Source organism: Pantherophis guttatus, chromosome 1 (genome assembly GCF_059756535.1).
Source record: "Pantherophis guttatus breed Tessera chromosome 1, ASM5975653v1, whole genome shotgun sequence".
NCBI classification, from domain to species: domain Eukaryota; kingdom Metazoa; phylum Chordata; class Lepidosauria; order Squamata; family Colubridae; genus Pantherophis; species Pantherophis guttatus.
The window spans coordinates 335,530,467-335,549,948 of NC_142063.1; the positions used below are offsets into that span (position 1 = coordinate 335,530,467).

The 19,482-nt window shown below is 42.7% G+C and overlaps 1 long non-coding RNA gene across 1 annotated transcript in view; it reads right to left on the reverse strand.

Annotated features, from left to right (window-relative positions):
• The window catches only part of LOC117667733 (uncharacterized), a 55,465-nt gene extending 36,250 nt beyond the window's left edge, over nt 1-19,215 (reverse strand). Inside the window, exon 1 of the long non-coding RNA XR_004592117.3 lies at nt 19,074-19,215. This is a non-coding gene — a long non-coding RNA (uncharacterized LOC117667733). The remainder of the gene's footprint in view (nt 1-19,073) is intronic.
• Between the last annotated feature and the right edge of the window lie 267 nt (nt 19,216-19,482).

Here is a 19,482-nt window from a genome sequence, read left to right on the forward strand (position 1 = left end):
AGTTAGTGACAAGCAGCTGGTATTAGCGAAAATAAATCAGTTGGCAATCCTTTAGAACAGAGGTGTTCAACCTTGGCAACTTGTGGACATCAGAATTCGAAGGGAGTTGAAGTCCATAAGTCTTAAAGCTGCCAAGATTGGACACCCCTGCTTTAGAATCTGTTTTCTGATTATCAAACACATGCAAAACATTGGCCCTTAAAAAGAGAATTCCAATCAATCTGTGTCTCTTTGGGGTTTTGTTGGGTGTCATTCAGTGGTGAAATCCAAATTTGTTTTACCACTGGTTCTGTGGATGTGGCTTGGTGGACGTGGTGTGGCTTGCTGGGCGTGGCAGGGGAAGGATACTGCAAAATCCCCATTCCCTCCCCACTCCTGGGGGAAGGATATTGCAAAATCCCCATTCCCTCCCCACTCTGGGGCCAGCCAGAGGTGGTGTTTGCCAGTTCTCCGAAATGCTCAAAATTTCCGCTACCGGTTCTCCAGAACCTGTCAGAATCTTCTGGATTTCATCCCTGGTGTCATTCCTTCACTTTAATCAGGCAAGAGGGATTCATAAAAGCTTCAGTAAATGTTGAAGCAGAACAAACCACTGCTGTTCTTGTGAGTTTGGGGAGGGGAAGCAGAGGTGGGTTTCCCATAATTTTACCATTGGTTCGCCACGCACCGAAAATGTGAGTGTCCGCGTGTGCACGTCAGCTTCACTCGTGCATGCACCTTCTGCGCATGTGTGCAGCCTTCCACGCATGTACTTTGCTCGCAGGTGGGGCTTGCACACATGCATGCAGCCTAGAAAACGTGGCTAAATAGGATGGCATAGTGCCAGGAGGGCCCACCCATAGGCTGCAGGTTGCCACTACCGGTTTGCCCGAGCCGGCCTGAACCGTTTTGAACCGGCTGAATACCAGCACTGGTGGAAAAGCATTCATTTTTCTTAATTGTCAAAAAAAAAAAAGTACTCTGACAACACACTGATTATTTCTGGCTCATGGCTGTATTTTTATTACGTGACAGCGTTGAAGACGAAAAGATGATCCCTCCTAAACATATATTAGACCTGGATGATTGAGAATCTCTACAAACATATATTAGAGAAACAATAGGGACTTTTTTTTTGCATAGGGGAAAAAGATTGTTTCCACGGCGTGTATTGAAACGACAATTTGAGATAAATGTCATTGCAATCTGTGGCGTGGTGCTCACCCCATGGGGAACATCTCAGGAAAACATCAAGAGTGTTTCATAAATTAAAAGGGAGGGAATTAAAGTGGCAACGGGTGGAGGACCAGTCAGAAGGTGGGATGCCCTGACAATTGATTTCCTGTGGTTTTGAGGGATAAATGCACTGTTAATTTTTTTTAAGAGGACAGATTCCCATGGTTTCTGATGAAATGGTTACTGCTTTGACTTTTGATGATGGCAATTATATCTAGAACACAGATGAGCTTGATAATGAGGGGTCTTTGGTGCTGTAGGAAGTTAGCACCCACCCCTCTCCTAGGAAAATGACATATTTTAGGGAATATTAAAAGGGCAGAATATTTTCCCTAAAAGGGAGGCAGAAACTCAGCCCCCCCACCCCCCTTGTCAATGGGCCATTAAGGCCTGGGCCAGTCTATTCTACATAACAAAGACCTACCTCCTTTAGGCAGAACCATAGTAGGAATTGCCCAAAGCTTTTTCATTACATCATCACTCAGCAAGGCTCAACCAAGCCTGGGACACAGACAACTTACAAAGTTACCCCTGCATGGCCCCATGGGAGTCTGACAACCAATCAGAATACAAGCTCAAATTCAAAGCCCAACAAAGGGTATAAATCTCTCTCACCCATGTGCCTTTTTTGCCTGGGATCTCAAGCCATGTGATCCTGTCCACCATTAAACCATCTTTCCAAACAGCCACCATGAATCCAGTGTCTTTCCCCCCACTTGGAACTGAACCCAGATGGACATTTCTTCCAACAGTGCTCTCAGAGCTTGGTTGTGTTCTTGCAGGCGTTTCATTACCCGAACTAGGTAACTTCATCAGTGCTGAGCACTGAACTCAGTAAAGTTTTTAAAATTTTGTATGCTCTGTTTTATCTCGGCTGTTCACCACCCTGAGTCCTGCTGGAGAAGGGCGGTATACAAATCAAATAAAATAAAAATAAAGAATATAGAGTAAAGAATAAAGAAAGCTTGTTGCAGGTCCTAATGTCAACCCTGAAGTTGGCCTAATTGTGGCCATTTTCTCCTTGTAGCTTTTCTCTAGGGAGGTTTCTCTTCTCTCTGCTTCAGGGCTGGAGCTGAGGGACCAGGGAGAAGGGTATAGAGATAGCTGGGGTGTTGCAGCCTAAATAAAATTCTTACCCCTGGGAATCAAGGATGTTGGTGCAGATGTTCGAAAGGTGGAGACTGAGGTCACCTAGCAATTGGACTACATGGTGATTGGAACCTGTGACTAGAGACTCTGGGGGGAAGTGACAAAGTTTTACTTTTAATTGGGTGAAAAACCGGCAGGAATTTAGAGCCGGTTTTCCACCAAGAAGGTGCCAATTTGATATGTCCCAATAAAATGTTCTTTGAGGAAATTGCCTGCCTTGGAGAAGTCCTTCAGGATAATCACCAATCCCCCTTGACAGGCTGCCAAAGACCTAATTGGCAAAGCCACACAGTCCAGAATCAAACAGAGCTTCAGGCTTTAAGATGAACTGAATGAACAAACGTTGCTTCCTGCAAAGGCCCACATGCCTTTGCTCCTTTTTAAAGTCTTATTGAATGGGATGTATTACTTGGAACCTTGACACCCAACCTCTGTGAACTGTTGCCATAACATACTCTGAGGTGAGCCTTCTTCAAGGAAGCCCTCCTCCTCTGAAGCAATACAGGTAGTCCTCGACATACAGCCATTTGTTTAGTGACCTTTTGAAGTTACAACGGCACTGAAAAAAGTGACTTATGACCTTTGTTCACATATACGACTGTTGTGGCATCCTCATGGTCACGTGATCAAAATTTGGATGCTTGTCAACTGACTCTTATTTATGACGGTGGCAGTGTCCCGGGGTCATGTGATCCCCTTTTGCGACCTTCTGATGAGCAAAGTCAATGGCGAAGTCAGATTCACTTAACAACCATGTTACTAATTTAACAACCGCAGCAATACACTTAACAACTGTGGCAAGAAAGTGTTCTGACCTAGGCTTCCTGAATCATTAAAACACATAAATAGTCCCAAAAACCTCTTTTATTGCAACAGCTGTGAATTCTGTTCATTCACAGAGGAGTCCCAATTAGTTGTAAATAGTCCTTTAGGAGAAGTCCTTCAGGATAATCACCAATCCACCTTGACAGGCTGCCAAAGGCAAAGCCACACAGTCCAGAATCAAACAGAGCTTCAGGCTTTAAGCTGAACTGAACGAACCAATGTTGCTTCCTGCAAAGGCCCACATACCTTTGCTCCTCTTTTAAGTCTTATGGGAGGGGCCAATCATCTCCCAGCCCTACTCCCGAGTCAGCACGCACTGGAAACAGGTTCCTCTGCCTCGCTGAGGTCCAACTCTGGAGGCTCCGGAGGCAGCACATAACTCCCAGATGGCCCTTTCTCCGCCTCCGACGCAGAGCCCTCATCCGAGCCTTCCCCAGACTCCAGAACTGGCCCATGGTCCTCCCCAGCCTCCTCACTGTCCGACTCTGCTGCCAGCTCCACAGGCTGCTGGTAGACCACAACAGAAAGGTAAAATGAAGCAAAGCTCACTTAACAAATGTCGTATTCAGCAACCAAAATGTTGGGTTCAATTGTGGTCGTAAATCGAGGACCACCTGTATTTCCCAGAGAGAAGGATGGTCCTATTCTTGCTCGTGTTCTAGAAGGCAATCAAGACCTGTCTCCTCTGAAGCACCTTTGGGAATAAGAGAATCCTGAATTGTTCCTCAGCAACTACACCAGTTAACTGTTGAGTATTGTGATGAACATGACTCCATGGTAGTCCATGATCATGATTTTATTGCTGTCATTAGTCATTTTAATTTTTGATTCATGCATCTTTTAATTGTAGTTGTTGAGGAGTCATGTAAGCAGCTCAGAATTATTTTCTGGTGAGAGTGGCGTATAAGCCTTTGTACATGAATGCATAAATGCTGGCCGAGATAGGCTGATGAGGGCTTTTGTTATGATAATTGTTTCTAAAATAAATACAAATGTAATGCTAGAGATTTAATTCAAGTGAGGCAATTAGTTGTTCCTATAATGGTCTACCATTTACTTATTTCTTTGGCACAGAAATGTGGCGGATGGTTTTTATAAGGTATTTCCATTAATACTTTCAAATATTGCGTTGTTGGATTTCATTTTAATACTCTTATGAGTTACATTGGAAAACTGATGCATTGTCCCATTAAGAGGCTGGTTTAATGGATTTAGGGAAAATCACTGTCACTTACTCTACTTTCTACTTGACTTGACTTGACTTGACTTGACTTTTTACTTTACTTTACTTTACTTTACTTTACTTTACTTTACTTTACTTTACTTTACTTTACTTTACTTTACTTTACTTTACTTTACTTTACTTTACTTTACTGTTGACTTGACTTGACTTGACTTGACTTCCCATATCCAAAACAACTCTGGTCAGCTTCCAACTAAGATCCAAAATATAGAAGTATATTTTGTACGTATATAGAAGCATAAAAGAAAGAATTGACCAGAAGAGCAAAGTATTTAAAATAGAATCACAACAAGCAAAAGGACAAAAGCAATAGCACTTAGACTTATATACCACTTCATAGTGCTTTACAGCACATTCTGAGCAGTTTAGAGAGTCAGCCTTTTGCCCACAACAATCTGGGTCCTCATTTTACTGACCTCAGAAGGATGGGAGGTAGAGTCAACCTTGAGTCGATCAGAATCGAACTCCTGACAGCGAGCAGTGAGTTAGCCTGCGATACTTCATTCTAACCACTGTGCCACCATGGCTCCTTCGGGGGGCATCCTTTGAGGGACTGGAACCCATCAAAAAAAAGTTCCAGTCCCCCAAATCTTGGGGAACAACATTTTCCTAATAGCATAAGAGTGGAAGCCACACAAATCTCTGGGGAGGGGAAATCATTCCAGAGAGCAGGAATTGCAACACAATAGGCATAGTTCCTGAGTTCTGATAAGTTGCTTGTTGTTGTTAGTTGCGAAATCGTGTCCAACCCATCGCAACCCCATGGACAACGATAAGGTGCTAAATATTGCTAAATTGATGGGATCCAGAGTGCATTCACTCTAATTTACTGAATTGGATGGGCAAAAACAATTAGAGAGTGGCAGTCCTTCAGTTCACCTCCATTCACCCAATCATATGCTTTGAAAGGCTTTAAAAGTGAGAGCCAGTACCTCAGGTTGCACCCAGAAACATTACTAGTAACCTACTGGTAATCAATGTATCTCACAAAACAGTGGGATAACGTGTTCATGTTGCATTCTGTCACTAACAGAGTGTTGTGGCCCACCAGCGGCCTGCACGGATCGTAGCTGATCCCAACGAAGAGGAGGCTGGTGTGGTGTCACGCCAGCAGCCTGCGCAGCTGGCGCTCGCGTCGGACAGCGAGGAGGTCGAAGACGATGTGGTGCCAGAGGCAGAGACTCAGCCAGGGCCTTCAGAACCTCCAGAGGCTCCTTCAAGTGGAGAGAGCGAAGTGGAGGAGCCTCTCCTCAATGCTCGAGCATGCAGGGCTGCCAAAAGGCAGGAGTGGCTACTCAGGAGGAGGAGGTCTCCTCGAGAGTAGGGCTTGAGGATAATTGGCCACTCCCTTAGCCTATTTAAGTCACACGCAGTTAATAAGTTTCTTGCTGGAAACCACTTGTAATTATCATCAGAGCATTTTTGGAAAAGTCTTATCGTATCTTGTTTTCTGGGCTGGTTGCCAACCTTTGCCGGACTTTGGTTTATTCTTGCTACTTAATAAATTTGATAAGGACCGTTAGTGTGTGTCAATATCCTCGGGAATCTGGAGCTGGGGCAGAACACAGAGTAACAGAATTGGAAGGGACCTTCAAAGTCTTCTAGTCTAACCTCCTGTTCAAGCAGGAGACCCTATATCAGTGATGGCAAATGTTTTCGGCACTGAGTGCCGAAAAGGGAGCACGCACCGGTGAGTGTGCAGCACCAAATGCCGAAAAGAGAGCACTTCGCTTATCAAGGCCGCGACCAGGAAGAGGGTGCCGGATAAGGTACTTCTGGTTTCCGGCGTGCACTTGCGCGCCGGCCAGCAAGTTTTCTGGTTACTGCTGTGCATGCATGCAGACGAACAGCTGGTCGGCATGCATGCTCACGCCGGAAAACAGAATACCAGCTCTTCCGGTTTCTGGCACTGCCATATGCACAAAGGCTAGCTGATCATTGTGTGTGCAGAAATCTGGGAGAGGAACGGATGCCGCCGTGTGTGCCAGGCAACATGGCTCCGTGTGCCACTTCAAGCACGCATGCCATAGGTTCGCCATCATGGCCCTTATACCATTTTAGACAAGTGCTGTCCTGTCGTTTCTTAAGTGATGGAGTACCCACAACTTCTGAAGGCAAGCGGTTCCACTGTTTAATTGTTCTGTCTGGAAATTTCTCCTTAGTTCTAGGTTGCTTCTCTCCTTGATTGGTTTCCATCCATTGCTTCTTGTCCTGCTCTCAGGTGCTTTGGAGAATAGCTTGACTCCTTCTTCTTTGTGGCAACCCTTTAAATATTGGAACACTGCTGTTGTGTCACTGCTAGTCTTTCTTTTCATTAAACTAGACTTACCCAATTCCAATTTTTAACCAACTGTAGCTTCTGGATGGTCTTCAAGGCCAACCCCATATTGAGCAAAGTACACTAATTTTCCATTGATTTCCATAATCCATGAACATTTTCAGGGAGTAAAAGGTGCAGGCTGAGGAAAGCAGAGAAAGCTCCATTCTATAATTTCTTTTTTCTTTTTTTCTTTTTTCTTTTTTCTTTTATAGGAGGAAAATTAAAGCAATGCTGTGAAAAGTGAATCCTCAGCATTGTAGAGATATCACCACTCAATGCTGGAGCACAGATTTTGCTTACGTAAGATCAGAATTAGGGATGCATGCAGTATTGATTCAGAGATTTGATTGTAAAATGTCTAAATTTAATCAGCCTTCCCCATGGATGAATAACTGGGGTCAGTTCAGAAGCTTGGGGATCCAATTATTGATACAGAAAGCCTTTTGATATTCAGGCAATCAGATCAAACTGACCCGATTTTCCACATTAATTCTGGTAATCTAATTGGATTGAATTGATGATTTAGAGCAAACTGGAGCTGATCCGAGCACCTTCCTCCAAATGCTAACACCACTTTCCTAGAAAGAGGCTCTTGTTCTGCCACAACTCAGCAGTAAGACCCAAAGGTGCTTTTTCAAAAGACAACTGGACTTTGGTTTTCCTCGAAGACATTTTGCTGCTCATCCAAGAAGCTTCTTCAGTTCTGACTGAATGGCGGAGGATGGAAGGATTTGTATTCCTTGCAGTTGTCTGGTTGTTATTACTCTTTCTGAGAGCCATTGAGGCCACTTGGGAGTTTATCTGTGCCCTCAGGGTAACTTGAATAGTGCAAATGGGTGTGGAATCTTCTTGGAACGACTGAAAGGACTTTGTTGTAGACAGGAGATAGATGGTGTTGTATCCCTTCCACTCTTGATGTAAATGGACTCTTTGACTGCAAGGAATATAAATCCTTCCATCCTCCACCGTTCAGTCCGAACTGAAGAAGCTTCTGGGATGAGAAATGAAACGTCTTCAAGGAAAAACAAAGTCCAGTTGCCTTTTGAAAAAAGCACCTTTGGGATAACTATGACCTGAATGACTGAGAATCGGCATAGACCAGAGGTCTTCACACTTGGCAGCTTTAAGACTTGTGGACTTCAACTCCCAGAATTCTCCAACCATCTATGCTGGATGTCTCTGGATGTCTCTGCCATAGACATTCAGTAGGAAGGCCTATTCAGTTATTTATTTATTTATTTATTTATTTATTTATTTATTTATTTATTTATTTATTTATTTATTTAAATTTGTATGCCGCCCTCTCTCCCAAAGGACTCAGGGCGGCTCACAATGATAAAAACACATAAAATTCAATATACAAATATAAAAACCAATAAAATCCCTTTAAAAAACCCCTTCAGTCCAATCTGGCCAGGCCAAATAGCCATGTTTTGAGGTCACGGCGGAAAGAGCGAAGGTCAGGGGCAATCTGGAGCTCCAGGGGGAGCTGATTCCATAGAGTAGACGCACCCACAGAGAAGGCCCGCTCCCTGGGAGTCGCCAGTCAACACTGTCTGGCCGAAGGGACCCCAAGGAGGCCCTCCCTGTGAGAGCGCACCGGGCGAAGGGGAGCTGTCGCTGGCTGCAGATGGTCCACCAGGTACCCCGGGCCTAAGCCATATTATCAGCCTTCTTAAGATGTCCAGACAAGCAGCATGCCCAGATGAACTCTTTCTTCATTGTAAGGTGACATTGACACAATTTTACAAATCTGAAAGTATATTTTTCTTCCATTACCTTTTCAGTCCAATAAACCAGGCAAGGTCCCTGCTGAAACATTTGCCACATCCCATTCTTTCTGTGGACTCAGCTGCCTCTTATCCAACCATTTCCCTCTCTATGGCTCTTCCCTCTGTCTCCCAAGGTCCTTCCCCCACACACCGTTACATACAGGGCTGTGAAAATATCTACAGACCCCTCACATCCTGGACATAAACTGTTTCAACTCCTACCCTCAAAACAACACTATAGAGCACTGCACACCAGAACAACTAGACACAAGAACAGTTTTTTCCCAAACGCCATCACTCTGCTAAACAAATAATTCCCTCAACACTGTCAAACTATTTACTAAGTCTGCACTGCTATTAATCTTGTCATGGTTCCTATCACCCATCTCCTCCCACTTAAGACTGTATGACTGTAACCTTGTTGCTTACAATTTATATTGATATTGTTTCCTAGTATGATTTGATTGCTTATTTGTACTCTATGACTATCATTAAGTGTTGTACTTTATGATTCTTGACGAGCGTATCTTGTCTTCTATGTTCACTGAGAGCATATGCACCAAAGACAAATTCCTTGTGTGTTCAATCACACTTGGCCAATAAAAAATTCTATTCTATTCTATTCTACAGAGGTGGGCTTCACATAATTTAAAAACTGGTTCGCCCAGCACCAAAAATGTGAGCGCTCTCGCGTGCCCCTTCCGTGCATGCACTTTGCCCGCGCACACAGCTTGCACATATGCACTTGGCTTAGAAAATGTGGATAAATAGGATGACATAGCACTGAGGCAGGTGGGTGGGTGGGCTTGCAGGTCACTACTACTGGTTCACCCAAACCGGTCCGAACCGGCTGAATCCAACCGCTGGTTACATATATTAAACTTGGACTGGGGATTTAAACTTTTGAAAAGGCCATATGACCTGGATTTAACATCCATGAACCTCAGCCTCACAACCAATTTCCTGATCCTGGCACACTAAGTAGTTATCCTTTCCATTGCAACTCACAGCACTGTCACATTTTGCAGCCTGGCAAAGGGTCAAGTATAAAAATTGCTTTAAAGGCCAATCAAGTTTCAAGAGACCATTTTGTAACTGGACATTAGCAAGCTTCTCTGTTATCAACAAAAAAAAAAACCCCAGCTTGCTTGCCAGGTTTCAGGAAGGCTGATACGAAAAAAAAAGTTCCCACTATAGTAATAGCAATAGCACTTAAATTTAAATACCACTTCACAGTGCTTTACAACCCTCTCTAAGTGGTTTATAGAGTCAGCATATGGCCCCCCAACAATCTGGGTCCTCATTTTACCCAACTTGAAAGGATGGAAGGCTGAGTCAACCTTGAGCCAGTGACAATCGAACTGCTGGCAGTTGGCAGAAATAGCCTGCAATACTGCATTCTAACCACTGCGCCACCACGGCTGGTGTCTTTAATGTAGATAGGGATACAGTGATTCTAAATAGTCAATAATTCAATTGCTGGAATACTTGCTTCTTCGTGCCTTTCTTCACAATAAATCTTGCTAAGAAGAACTTTGTGAGTATCCTGCATAAAAAAAACCCCATCACTTTCAGTTTGAGCTCTGAAAAAGCTTGACACCAGCAAGGGGTTCTCTAACTACTCCTCTAATTTTGCACCCCACCTCTTGATGCATTTAAGAGCGCCAAAGAACCAGTGGTGGAATGCTGCCGGTTTCACAACCAGTTCGGTGAGTGCACATTTTGTTTAAGATGCTTGCGCACAGCACTGAAAATGGAGCATATAGAAGCTCAGCTGCTTATCTTCCACGTCGGCAATGGTAAGTAGAACAACGGGGGGGGGAATCAGCTGTGCCGTGCAATTGAGATGAGCTACAAAGCAGGGAATAAAGGACAGGATGAAGCGGGAGCGGGTGGGTGGAGCCAACTGATCGTTGGCGCTACCGGTTTGCCCAAACCGGCTGAATTCCACCTCTGCAAAGAACCTTTTCCCATTTTTTCCCTTCCTTTCTCAAACCTAGTTTCACTTTCTAATCATGGAATAAACTGACACTATGAGGAAAACATTTGCTTGAAATGCAAAAGATGACATTCGGAAGAGAAGAAAATGGCAGATTGAATAGGTCAGATAAGGTGCTGGAGTCTCCTGGCATCTCTGCCCGAAGAAAAATTATACGGGGAATTTCGTCAATGTTCTTTTTTTTTTAAAGTCTAGTGACAATAGTGACCTTTCTAACTGCTTTGGCAAATCAACTTGGGAATGCAAAGGTTTAAAAGCTTGAGAACAAATGTCCAAGGTTAAGAAACTTGTCAGATACTCCTTTCACTCTGGGGTTGGCCGTTTTAAGAAGAAGCTGTCAGGGTTCACCATTCAACGTCCATTGCATCCATTTCTACTGCAGGTGGTGCCAAGAATGACTTTTTTACCCAGAAGAATAAAATGCTCTGTAATATGCTGTTCTAATTTTCTTTTTTCTTTGTTTTAATAAAAAAAAATATTGTTGGTTATTCAGTCAATCAGATGTTGAGACTGGATCATATGTGATGGACATGTGTAGAAGCAAAAAAATATTGGGCAAGAATTCGTATGTGGTTGGAGAAGATGATGCAGCAGCATATTGATTTAAAACCTGAGATATTCCTGTTGGGGATTTTACCAGAAACTTATAGTAAAGAAAATGTATATTTGATTATCCATGTAATAACTGCAGATAGAATTTATTTCCACAGAATTGGAAAGGTGAAGAGATCCCCACAGATGAAAATGTGATTAAGAAGATATGTTCACCTATCAGGTTCTGCCCAAGGACTTGTCAGGCTTGCCCCTGCTATGTCCCTAAGAAAGAAAGACTCTCGACTCCTTGGAAGTGATGAGTTCTTTTACTAGAGATTACTGGTTCAGCAAAAGCAGGCTAGAACTAAAGTTCCCATGCAAAAGGTTCCAAACCTTTTCTGGAATGTGTTGTCCTGGAAATTATTACTCATTCATTAGAATATGTTTCTCACTTTTTTAAGCTGTTTACAAAATCTGTAGGGGGTTCAACCCCACATTTCAAACCTGAGCTTCAAATGTTCTCCTTTATTGGTACAAAATTAATAAATGTAGGATATGAATAAAATAAAATAAAATAATAAAACCAAGCAATGATAACATGGGGCAACTAATAATCCATCTAACCTGAGCCTAGGTCCAAGGGGGAAAAAAACATTCTCAGTTTACCATCAAACCAGCATTAAAGTGAATTCATTAACTACCTAGTAGAGCTTATTTAACAGACTGTCCTAAAGGCCCAAGGAAGCATCTCCAATGAAACTAATCAAGGAGAGAAGCAACTTAGAACTAAGGAGAACTTTCCTGACAGTTAGAACAATTAATCAGTGGAACAACTTGCCTCCAGAAGTTTTTGGTGCTCCAGCACTGGAGGTTTTTAAGAAGAGGTTGGATAACCATTTGTCTGAAGTGGTGTAGGGTTTCCTGCCTAAGCAGGGGGTTGGACTAGAAGACCTCCAAGGTCCCTTCCCACTCTATTATTCTATTCTAAGATGCTTTTCTGCTTATTTTTCGTAAAAAGTTACCGATTCATAATCATTTCCCTGGGTGCACTTGGAAAGCAAGATGTCACCATTGTGAGAGACAGACTGAACTAGAAATCACTAAGAATCATTTCCTTTTAAGAATTATTAATCTTCCCTGACAGTTAATACCACTACTAAGCCAACAATTAATTAATCAGAAATTTATACTGAAAAGAGGGTATTGATCGGCTATTACCTATGAAGCCGGAATGTTAGACAGATCTGAAAAACAAGGAGAGATAGAATCTCTCTTTCCGTGAATCATAGGAGAAGGGCTTGTTGTGTTGACTGCAGAGGATATCTTCCTAAGGAAATGTTTAAAACATGAGCTGTTGGTCCCACATGTTCCCTCATACATATTCTAAACAAGTCATCAAATTTGTATTATAGGCCTGGAGTCCCCACTGTAAATCTTTTGATATAAATATCAAAAGATTCCCCTTGGTGCCTGTCATGCACTTTATCTATTTTTATAACAGTGGTGGTTGTAGTAATAGCAACAACAATAACAACAACAACAACTCCTGACATGTTGCAGAGCCAACTGTGAACTTCCAGCATGATTTGACTCTGGATTTCAAATTTATCTGCTGACAAAGTTCAACCAGATAAGATCCATCATGATATTCAGCCTTAAGGTTGAAATCCTAGGAGAAAGGGAGGCTATTGGACTGAGACAAACTGTTCACATATCTAGGTTAGCTCATATCTGCATTTCTCTGCTATCAAACTGAATGAGATTTGGGGAAGGGGGCTGCCAAGACAGTTGTCTCTAAACCAGTGGTGGGATTTCATTTCTTTTACTTCCAGTTCTGTGGGTGTGGCTTGCTGGGCGTGGCTTGCTGGGCGTGGCAGGAGAAGGATACTGTAAAATCTCCATTCCCTCCCCACTCCAGGGGAAGGATACTGTAAAATCTCCATTCCCTCCCCACTCCAGGGGAAGGTTACTGCAAAATCCCCATTTCCTCCCGATCAGCTGGGACTTGGGAGGCAGAGAATAAATGGGGGCGGGGCCAGTCAGAAGTGATATTTACTGGTTCTCTGAACTACTCAAAATTTCTGCTACCGGTTTTCCAGAACTGGTCAGAACCTGCTGAATACCACCTCTGCTCTAAACCACCGTGGTTTGATTCAGGGAAAGTGAGATTCTATCTCCCGTTTTTTTCAGATCTGTCTAATATTCCGGCTTCCTAGATAATAGCTGATAGATATCTTTTTTTTCCAGTATAAATTTCTGATTAGTTAATTGTTGGCATGGTAATTGTATAGCTGGCAGGGAAGATTAATAATTCTTAAAGGGAAATGTTGCTTCGTGATTTCTAGATCAGTCTGTCACTCACAATGGTATAACCGTGCTTTCCGTTGCAAAAAGGTATCACGTTCACCCAGAGAAATGATCGTGAATCTGTACTTTTTAAAGAAATTTCCGCCAGAAAAGCATCTTTGAAGATGCTTCCTTAAGCGTTTAGGACAGGCTGTTAATAGAATAACAGAGTTGAAAGACCTTGGAGGTCTTCTAATCTAATTCCCTGCTCAAGCAAGAAACCCGATACCATTCCAGAAAAGTGGCTGTCCAGTCTCTTCTTAAAAGCTTCCAGTGATAGAGCAGCCACAACTTCTGAAGTTCCACTGATTAATTGTTTTCACTGTTATGACATTTCTCCTTATTTCTAGGTTGTTTCTCTCTTTGATTAGTTTCCATTGGTTGCTTCCTGTCCTACCCTCAGATGCTTTGGAGAATAGCTTGACTCCCTCTTCTTTGTGGCAGCCCCTGAGATATTGGAACACTGCTATCATGTCTCCCCTAGTCCTTCTCTTCATTAAACTAGACATACCCAGTTCCTGCAACTGTTCTTCATATGTTTTAGCCTCCAGTCCCCTAATCCTCTTTGTTGCTGTTCTCTGCTCTCTTTCTAGATTCACTGTTAAATAAGCACTCCTATATATTTAGTTGATTTACTTTAATGTTGGTTTTGTGATAAATTGAGATTTTTTTTTTTTATCTTAGGCTCTGGTTATGTGGGTTATTAGCTATTCAGTGTCATCATCTTTGGTATTTGTATATTTGTAGCTCAGGCTTGAAATATGAAGTTGAGCCCCATATTAATTTTGTAAATAGCTTAAAGTGAAAAAAAAACATATCTAATACTTCTTCCTCTTCTATTTTCCAAACAACAATGACCTTGTGAAGTCCAAGCAAAACACTGCAGTCATTAAATGAGTCCCATGGCTGTTAAGTGAATCCGGCTTCTCTTCTCTCATTGACTTTACATGTTGGAAGCCAGCTGGGAAAGGGTGCAAATGGTGATAACGTGTTCCCAAGATACTGCAACAATCATACATACATGCCAGTTGCTAAGTGCACAAATTTTGTTCACCTAACGTCAGGGATGCGGTAACACTTGTAATTATAGGACCAGTGGTAAGTTTGAGGAATTCAAATGCCCTCAGAGTCTTGCTTGCAATGGATTTATTACTTGGGACCCTGACATTAAGTCACTTTTTTCCAGTGCCATTGTAACTTTGAAGGATTGCTAAATGAATGGTCATAAGTTGAGAACTACCTGTAGTCAATTTAAGGGAGATAAGAGAATGAGTAATCATTTCCAGGACATCCGATTCCAGGACTTGTATGTTTTATTATAAATTTTATGGGGGGGGGTTGTTTTGGTTTTAAACAAAAGATGCATAAGTATATATATGCCTATGTTTTTACACTTTTTATTTTAACATTTGTATGCTGCTGTCTGGAAACACATTTGATTAGAACAGCTTACAAATGTATTTAAATCAATCAATCAATCATTTACACAACGCTATTGTCAGATGTGGAAGCCATCTTTTACAGTTGGGCCTTCAGGCCAGGGGTGAAATCTACTTACCTTCCCTACTGGTTCGGAAGTGTGCGTGCACCTCCCGTGCAATTTTGGACCCTCTGCGCATGCACAAAGCCTTCCGCGCATGCGCAGAGGGTAAAAACCAGGTTACTTCCTGGTTAAAACCAGGAAGTAAGGATGTCTGGGTAGGTGGGTGGAGCCTCGTGCTGCCGCCGCTACCAGTTCTCTGAACCACCCGCCGCCACTACCAGTTCGCCCGGACCAGTGCGAACCAGTAGCTTTTCACCCCTGCTTCAGGCCTGCCACATTTTCTACTGTGGGAAAATGGGAGGGGCGTATTGCATAGAGTATAGGTGACATGTAGTCAAAATAACATTCCTTTCTCAGAGAGTCAAGGACGCCTTGCCCTGGCACCTGGAATCGGATGACTGCGAGGTATCTCCAATTTGAATGGTGGATGATTGGACGATGTGATGGACACCTTCCATCGCACGCTTAAAACGTTTTTATTTCATCAAGCTGGCCTGGCCTAAATCTTCTCCTTTTTTAAATTTAAATTTTAAACACAAATTTTAATCTGTTTAATTATGGGGTATTTTAAAATTCAGCCAAATTATTTAATCCGTTTTAATCTATTTTAAATTTTGTATCTCTGTGTTTTATCTTCTGGCTGTTCACCGCCCTGAGTCCTTCGGGAGAAGGGCGGTATAGAAATTTAATAAAATAAATAAATAATAAATAATAAATAAGTGGGTGCTGGGCAGGGACTTGAACTTTCACTTGGGTGGGGAATACCTGGAAGCTTTCTGATTCAGGTTTTCCCAGATGTGCCAATATGACATCTCTAATAAAATGGACCTTTGAGAAATCTCAAGCCTCGGAGTTTTCTTTCATTGGGGGTGTTAATTTGAACCCTGACCCTATTTTCCAGGCAGATTTTTTTTCCTGTTTAGCAAGAGGGACCTTTGAGAGCCCTTCCCCACAGAGATCCACCTGGATCCAACCCTAATTATATTCTGAAAGTCTTTCAAACACTGGCTGTTTTCCCGAGCCTTGGAGGCGAGATGGCTGTTGAATACCTGTCAGTTGTTTTTTCAGTCCGCTATGTATGCTTTTAATCCCAAACATACATGATTTATTTTCTAGCTTTTATTGTTCTTGCTTTTAAAAGGGTAAGTCATCCCGGGGGGCGGGGGAATGTTCTACATTCAAATAAATAAACGTTAGCACCTCTTCAAATTCTCCTTAGGAATACAGGATGTGCCACTGAGTTGGCCAAATAATTTATTTCCCCTTCAAATGTATCTGCAATAGATCAGATGGGCAGATTGCGAGATGGATGAAATGGGGGAACATTTAAATTGATTTGAAAAGCAATTTCCCTTTTTTAATGTAGGTTAAGGGCATACGTGGCTCTTGAGTCCAGCCCCGGTCCTATAGGTAGCTTCTGCTTTAGTTGTGATCAAAGGAGCTATGAGGCCCCAAGAATCAAGAACAACACATCAGTTTGGTGGGATTCAAAAAATTTTACTACCAGTTCTGTGGGCGTGGCTTGGTGGACATGGAATGGTTTTGTGGGCATGACTTGGTGGGCATAGTAGGGGAAGGATACTGTAAAATCTCCATTCCCACCCCACTCCAGGGGAAGGTTACTGCAAAATCCCTATTTCTTCCCGATCAGCTGGGACTTGAGAGGCAGAGAATAGATGGGGGCGGGGCCAGTCAGAGGTGGTATTTACTGGTTCTCCAAACTACTCAAAAGTTCCGCTACCGGTTTTCCAGAACTGGTCAGAACCTGCTGAATACCATCTCTGCAACACATGGAGTTACTTTGGAGTACTTTTCTTTATTATTCTTCACCTATAGACAGAATCTTGCCAGATTAAAGTAACTGTTTGCATAACTATAGATATATCCTGAGAAATGTAGGCAGGAGCTACTTTAACCCTCTTCATGCCAACCAAACTTTTCAAGTTCCACTGCCGCTTTGCCCTCTGGGAAGCACCCCCTCCCTCCTGGTAATCCAGACTATATTCCACACCACAGAAACCTGTTTCCTCACTTCAACCTGGAACCAGGTTTTGTAGACAAAAATAGCAAAAGTTGTGCAATTCAGCACAAGGACAAGCCACAATAAAGCCATGCGTGCAAGCAATGCAAATTGCATTCTCCACATCGTTTGAGTGAAGATGTCATGACAGGTGTGATGTTATTTGTCCTCATGGACACCCATGCCTTCACTAGGAAACCAAAGATGAAATTTCTAATCTCCATGTGGCCTTATATTAAACCAGAAAAAAAGTGGAAAAAAAGAAAATCCCCTTTTTGTTTTTGATATAGTTCAGCCTTTAGCTCAGCAGGCACTGGACATGCTTCACCTTTGAAGTGCATGGTGAAACTTCCCTCTGATATAGGACCTCCTGAGCAGAGGTGGTATTCAGCTGGTTCATACCAGTAAGGGTGAACCGGTAGCGGAGATCGCGGGCGGGCCCAACCCTCTACCCCGTCTCTATGCCATCCTATTTAGACACGGTTTTGAGGCCGGGCGCATGTGCAGAAGATGGGCGCGTGAGCAAAGCGCATGCACAGAAGGCCAGGCGCCAGAGGTGAGTTTCAGCAGGTTCTGACCAGTTCTGGAGAACCGGTAGTGGAAATTTTGAGTAGTTCGGAGAACCGGTAGTAAAAATTTTGACTGGCCCCGCCCCCATCTATTCTCTGCCTCCCAAATCCCAGCTGATCAGGAGGAAATGGGGATTTTGCAGTAACCTTCCCCCGGATTGGGGAGGGAATGGAGATTTTACAGTATCCTTCCCCTGCCACGCCCACCAAGCCATGCCCACAGAACCGCTAGTAAAAAAAAATTGAAACCCACCACTGCCGGGCGCATGCGCAGAAGGTGCACACACACACAAAGTGAGCGTGCTCGAGCGTGGTGAACCAGTAGCAACAAAATGTGAAACACACCGCTGCTCCTGAGGTCTTTGACACACACAGTATTTATCTTCAAATGATTCTCTGAGGCAAAATGTGTCTTTCTCTCTTTTTACTAAAGCAGCAATCCAGCACAAATTAAAAACAAGCAACAAAAAAAAAAGTATCAAAAGATTCCTGAGTTAATTTAGCATGGCTCAACATTCGCAAAATTAAGTGACGAACTCATTTCTACATCAAGGCCTGTAAAGTAAATTGCTTAGCTAGTCTATGTGAAGCACACACTAATCAGAGACAACTGCATTTTCCGTGTCAGGTGAAAAGACTTCTCCTTTTATATCCTTTTTTCATCTATGATTTACATAATAATTCATATCTCACCTGTAATAAATATTTATGAAAAAATGTTTCTTCTGTTCTTACATTCCCATGCTTTTCACATGTCTGGCATGCCAAAACACATTCCCAAGACTGTTTGTATAAATGTGGGTGCATGCTGAAGTCCCAAGGAAGAACTTACATTTGCTCTAATCATTTCAATAACCATGCGGGAAAATATAGCACAAAGTTTTCAGAGAATTTGACAGTCAGCCAGAAAGATAATTGGCACCTTTCTGTGATTTGAGCCCATGTATACCAAAAGACATTTCAAATTGTTAACTACCAAAACCCTAAAGACAAGCTGATTGAAGCTAGTTAGCCTAGATTTGAGCCTCTTCTCAGAGATAATTCTATTGGCAATTCTATTCAAAATAACATTTCCAAATTGGAAATTGAATGTTAGCAGAAACTGGCTTCCTACAACATGCTAAATATATATTTCCATCTCTACCTATATACATACAAATACATCGTCGTCTTTTAATAACCCCATAATCCCTTGCAGGGTGGAGTTTGGGCGACTGAATGGAGTCGAGTGTTTAGTGGTCGGATGCCCTTCCTGTTGCCAATGTATAGTAATCTTCAGCAGATATATGCTCATCATGCCCAGAGAGAGAAATATCTGCCTCTACCTAGGATCAAACTCACAGACTCCTGATTATGAGGCAAGAGCTCCCACTTCTAGGCCACCGCACCACTCATATATACATACAAATACATCTCAGATGGAAAGCTAATGTCCCAGGTTCAAGACTCAAGCACCACACAATGGGGTGAACTCCTGTTACTTGCCCCAGTTTCTTAGCTGTTTGAAAGCATGCACATGTGACTAGATAAATAGGTACCATTTCAGTAGGAAGGTAACTGAGTTCCAGGCATCTGAGCATAGAGTTGTGCTGGCCATGTGACTATGGAATCATCTTTGGACAATGTTGGCTCCCTCAGCTAGGAAACATAGATGAGCAATGCCCCCTAGAGTTGGTCATGACTAGTGAAGGGAAACCTTTACCTTTTAACAAGATGAAAAACCTCAAGATTCCATCCTCAATTAGGAACACGCCCCCCATTGTCTCAATATTCCATCTCATAACAATGGACTTCCCCAGCTCTGCTGCCCCCCTGAAAGGCCAATGCAGCTTCATAATAGAACTAAGCTCAGAACTAAACTTGTGAAGAAGGCACAGAAGAGGCTGTACTTCCTGAAAATGTTCAGGAAGATAAATCTATCTCAGCATCTACTTCTGTCCTACTATC